Raw genomic sequence first — 4,886 nt, forward strand, 5'->3', positions numbered from 1 at the left:
CGCTTGTGGACACAACCAGGCACAGCAGCACCCCCAGATCTCAGGCACGACTGTTTGAGCCCAGAGCGATGGATCAGCAGACATGAGCATGGTTTTTGGGTGAAACTCGGTTGTCACAGGTGGATTTTTAGGATGAATCTCCCACTTTGGGGAGATTTTGGGGCCAAATCTTTGATTTTGGCTAAAACCACCTCATCCCATGTAGATTTTTGGGGCTCTCTTCACATTTTTGTGGTGAAATTCCCCAATTTTTTTCCCAAATCCTTTTTAAATTTATTGTTTAATTTTTTAGCGTTTCCTCCTCCCCAGTTTCCCAAAACCCCCCTAAAAAATTCCAAAATAATTTCCAAAAACTCCACACAAACACAGGGGAAGCTTCCATGTCAATTTAATTATCTGGGGTGATGGGGTGCCCAAAATTTCTGGGCTCCTCCCACTCAGTCCTGGGGCACCCCGGGGGTCTTGGTGCCCTCCAGCATCTCCTTGTAGTGGTGCTTGAAAAAACCAACCTGGGAAGGGAAATTCGGGGGGAGGGGGTGAAATTGAAAATATAGTTGAAAATTTAAAAAAAACCCATTTAAAACATTTTAAAATCCTGAAAAAACAAAAAACCAAAAAACCCCTCAAACCAAAAAAGGCCAAAAACAAGAAAAAAAAAAAAGAAACCACACAAACCCGACCAAAAAACCGAAAAAGCTTTCAAATTTCCCCTTACAAAAATCCCAAACCGCACAGAAATTTCCCCAAAAAATCACAAACCCCTAAAAATCCCAAAAACCTCCCCCAATCCCCCCAAAATACTTCAAAATCCCCAAAAAACTTTTTAAAAACCTCTAACAAATACCTTAAGAAAATCTTCAAACCTCCCAAAAAACCTAAAAAAAAAAAATTCCCAAAAAAGCCCCAAAATTCCCCTTTAAGACCCGTCGAAACTCCACTAAAATCCAAAAAAAACCTCTTTAAAATCCCCTAAAAAACCCTTTCCAAATCCCCTAAAAGTTCCAAAACCTCTTTAAAATCCCCTAAAAAAACCCCTAAAAAATATCCAAAAACCCTTTAAATTTCCCTAAAATATCCCTTTAAAATCCCAAAAAAATTCCCAAAATTCATCCAGAAATTCTTTTAAAAACCCTTAACTCCCCCCAAAATACTCCCAAAATTCCCCCAATAAAACTCCAAAAAAACCTTTAAAGTTCTTTAAAAACCCCCCAAAATCCCCCCAAAAAAATCTCTTTAAAATCCCCTTTAAAAACCCCTTAAAATCTCCAAAAACCCTTTAAAATTCCCTAAAAAATTTAGAATAAAAAAAAAAAATCCCAAAATTCCTCCAAAAATCCTTTTAAAAAACTCTAAATCCCCCCACCTCAAAAATAACCCCCAAAAATTCCCCCAGTAAAATCTAAAAAACTCTTTACAAATTATTTCAAAACAGCCCAAAATCCCCCAAATTTCCACAAACTCAGTGAGCAGCAGCATGAACCTGTGGCAAGTAGAGTCTGGCTACCGTGGCTTGGAAGGATGCTGATAAAGCATCGAGATGTGACAAAAGTAACACAGATGTACACAAAGGACAGAACACGGACACAGATTACACAAGAGACACCAGTTATTTACCCAGAGCTGGAAGGAACTGGAGCAGCCATCAAGTGCAGCATCTCAGAGCCAGAGCTGGAAGGAAGAACGTGCCACAGTCAGAGCTGGAGGTTCAGCAAGCTGGACTGGGAAACACCTGCAAGTGAAACAAGCAGAAGGAACAGAAATCACCTGGGCCCTCGGATATCCTGAGCAGTAAGTGAGCAAGGGGTGCAGGAGCAGGAGCTGTGAGAACCAGGAACAGCTCTCGTGCAGGGGCTCCATGGGCTGGAGCTGTTACAGGCACAGGTGTCCCTGAGGGAGAGCTGAGCTCACCTGCAGCTGCAGCAGGAACATCTCGAGGCTGGATCCGGACTGAGTGCAGCCTGGACTCCTAGCCAGGCACAGGCGTGGATGTCCCTAACCAGGAGCTCTGGGCAGCGGGGAGCCCAGCCTCTTCCACTGGGGAGTGAAGCCATGCCAAGTGCCACTCTCTGCGTGGAGGCGTCTCCCAGTCCCATCTCTGAGAGCAGAAGGAGGCAGGGGCTCTCCTGGGGACGTGGTGCAGCAGCATCTCCTCTGTCTCTGCACAAAGGGGGTCAGTCAGCACCTCCATGGTGCACAGCACAGCCCCACATAACGCACAGGAGATGCTTGTCTTGGTGCCATGCTGGGGCCGTGCTCCTCACCTGGGCTCATCGTCCCGTGTCAGTGTGCCAGGGCTGCACCTGCTGGGGCCGTGTCCCAGCCCGAGCCCTTCGGCCAGTCCCCTGTGCTGCTTCCTGCATGGAGACAGTCCCTGGGGAGGAAGATGCTGCAGCTTTGCCTCTTGGAAGATGCAGCTCTTGCCCCAGCAGGAGCTGCCAACCCTCAGCACAGATCTCTGCAGGCAGCAAAAGGCAGTGGTGAAAGCAGGCACTGCCCTTAAGGACTGCAGCCGACCCCTGTGGGCCATCACGTGCCCCTTTTCTCTGCAGTGCTGCAGGGGCTGGGTCACAGCCTGAGCCCTGCCCCAACGGCTGCAGCTTTCCGGGCAAACGAGAGCCCCGGTGCCTCTCGGAAGCTTCTCCTGGGCAGGCTGGGCCCAGGGCTGGTGGAGAGGCTTTGCCTCCTGTCCTTCCCCCTGCTGTGGCCGCAGGCTCCACCTGCCCCTTTCCAGCCTGACCCGCACTTTGGTGGCTCTGCATCCCTCTGGTGAGCCCGGGAGAGGGAATGGAGCTGTGCCGGGCCGGGCTGCCCAGGCAGGGCTTCTGGACAACGAGGCACGGCTCGCTTGGAGACAGGGACAGTCAGGAAACCCCTCCCCAGACTTACCAAATCTCACAGGAATGACAGGGGGCTGCAACTGCCCCATCCTCTGCGGGAGCCCAGTCGGGGGAGGCCCATTTTGGGGGGTTGTGCCAGGCAGCCTTCTCTGCAGCTTCCCCACAGCTGAATCTCTGCAAATACATTTGGAAAACATTTGGGTAGATTCAAAGTCCCAGAGCACTGCCTGGCTCCCTTCTCCACCATGTCACACTCACCTGCAGGAGAGGCCACAGGCTGGGGCCAGCCCCGAGCTCCCGGGGCAAAAAAGGAGAGTCCCAATCCTACAAAATGCCCCAAAAAAAGCCTGATCACAACTAAAACACTCCCTATCCCTGACCAAATAAAAACAAAAAACAACCCCTTTAAATACAGAAAATTTACACCTATTTTTAATATTTAATTTCTACTCCTATTCATATTTGATATTATATATATTACATATATTGCTCAAAAAATTTACAATGCAATCTACATTATAACATGTATACTACGCTTTTATAATTTATTATGCACATAATTATGCACATATTACAAAAATTAATTTCTAGTTTATATACATAAATATATCCTTACATATATTTGTATGTTTATATTTTTTAATATTATTTATTTAAAAAGCTGAGCCACTAACCAAATGGAAACCAAAAAGCCCTTTATTTTTAAATATATTTGAAAAATTTTAAAATAAATATATATATGTAGTTTAAATATATAAATAAATAATATATAAAAATTTATTTCTATATAATAATTATTTATATAATATATATAAATATATATCTTTAAAATATATGTATCTCATATTTATATCTGTAATTTATATATTATGTATATGGTACACCACAACATATATGATACTATTTATATTATATCCTACATATATACTTCTATTTGTTCATATTCTATATTTATATATATATTTACACGTACATACATTTATAGGTATTTTTAGTTTTAGTTTTAGACATATTTTTAGTTTTATGTTTGCATACATTGTATATTTGTATATTTATATTTGCTTATATTAATTATATTTATGTTATTTATTAAAAATCCTACCTCTAACCAAATAAAACCAATAAAACATTTATTTAAGCTATAGTTAGGTATTTTTATATTTATATTTTCCTGTCTTCTACACCCAGCCCTCCCTGTGAATGTTCTGGCACCCTTGGGTCCCTCTGGGGGACGGCACCCGGCACCCCCATTCCCCACTCAGCTGCTCCTTCACCGCAGCGTGGCTCCCTCTCCTCGGGACCTTGGGGTGCCCCAAAGGACACGGGAGCCCCCGAGTCTCCACCCCCTGTCCCCCTCAGCCTTTTTTCCTCACCCCCCAAAGAACGACTGCAGCCCGACGGGGGCAGCCCAGAAGTTCCCCAGCCCCGCAGACACAGGCGACAGGAGGCAGAAAGGGAGTGCCGGCAGAGAGGACAAAGGAAGAAACCCCCTCTCACCTTTCTGGCTGAGAAAGCAGCTGCCTCCTCCTGCTGGCTGCTCCCGGCTGCGGGCAGGGCGATGGCTCGGGCAGCTCTGCAGGCTGTTCTTTCTTCCTCGATGTTATTTGTGTTTTCCTCCGTTTCCCCGGGCGGGAGGAGGGCCGGGAGGGAGCACAGAGAGGAGACGGGACGCCTCGGGAAGGGTCGTTCCTGAGGCGGAGCCCGGCAGAGAGAGGCCCGAGTCCGCACGCCTGGCAATGCCACGAAAAACGGCGCCGGGCGGGGGGATCGGCATCGGGGCGCGGGCACGCAGCCCAAACACGGACCAAGGTCCTTCATTTCCCGCCCTTTCCTGCGGCCGTTTTTGTTGTGGCCGAATCCACTTCCGGTCGGTCGCCATCTTTGTTGTGGCCGAAGTCACGTCCGGTCGGCTGCCGTCTTTCTTGTGGTTCCCTTTGGGCCCTCGCCCCTCACAAAGGCATCATTCTTATCTCATGCCGCAACCCGACCCGACGCTGGCAGCGGTGGACGCCGACCGACCCCAGGCTCTTGGCACGGTATTCCGCCTCC

The 4,886-nt window shown here is 47.1% G+C and overlaps 1 long non-coding RNA gene across 5 annotated transcripts; it reads right to left on the reverse strand.

The window, feature by feature from the left end:
• Window positions 1-276: 276 nt before the first annotated feature.
• On the reverse strand, window positions 277-4,528 carry LOC130266751 (uncharacterized). 5 transcript variants are annotated; one of them, XR_008842981.1, is made up of 4 exons: window positions 4,335-4,528; window positions 1,909-3,011; window positions 1,615-1,729; window positions 277-509 (listed from the first exon to the last, which is right to left on the reverse strand). It is a non-coding gene; the product is annotated as an uncharacterized LOC130266751 (long non-coding RNA). The 5 variants fall into 5 exon arrangements; XR_008842983.1 differs by lacking the exon at window positions 4,335-4,528 and having other exon boundaries at window positions 296-509; window positions 1,909-2,455; window positions 2,887-3,276; XR_008842984.1 differs by lacking the exon at window positions 4,335-4,528 and having other exon boundaries at window positions 301-509; window positions 1,909-2,371; window positions 2,887-3,256.
• Between the last annotated feature and the right edge of the window lie 358 nt (window positions 4,529-4,886).

Source organism: Oenanthe melanoleuca, unplaced genomic scaffold (genome assembly GCF_029582105.1).
Source record: "Oenanthe melanoleuca isolate GR-GAL-2019-014 unplaced genomic scaffold, OMel1.0 S193, whole genome shotgun sequence".
NCBI lineage: Eukaryota > Metazoa > Chordata > Aves > Passeriformes > Muscicapidae > Oenanthe > Oenanthe melanoleuca.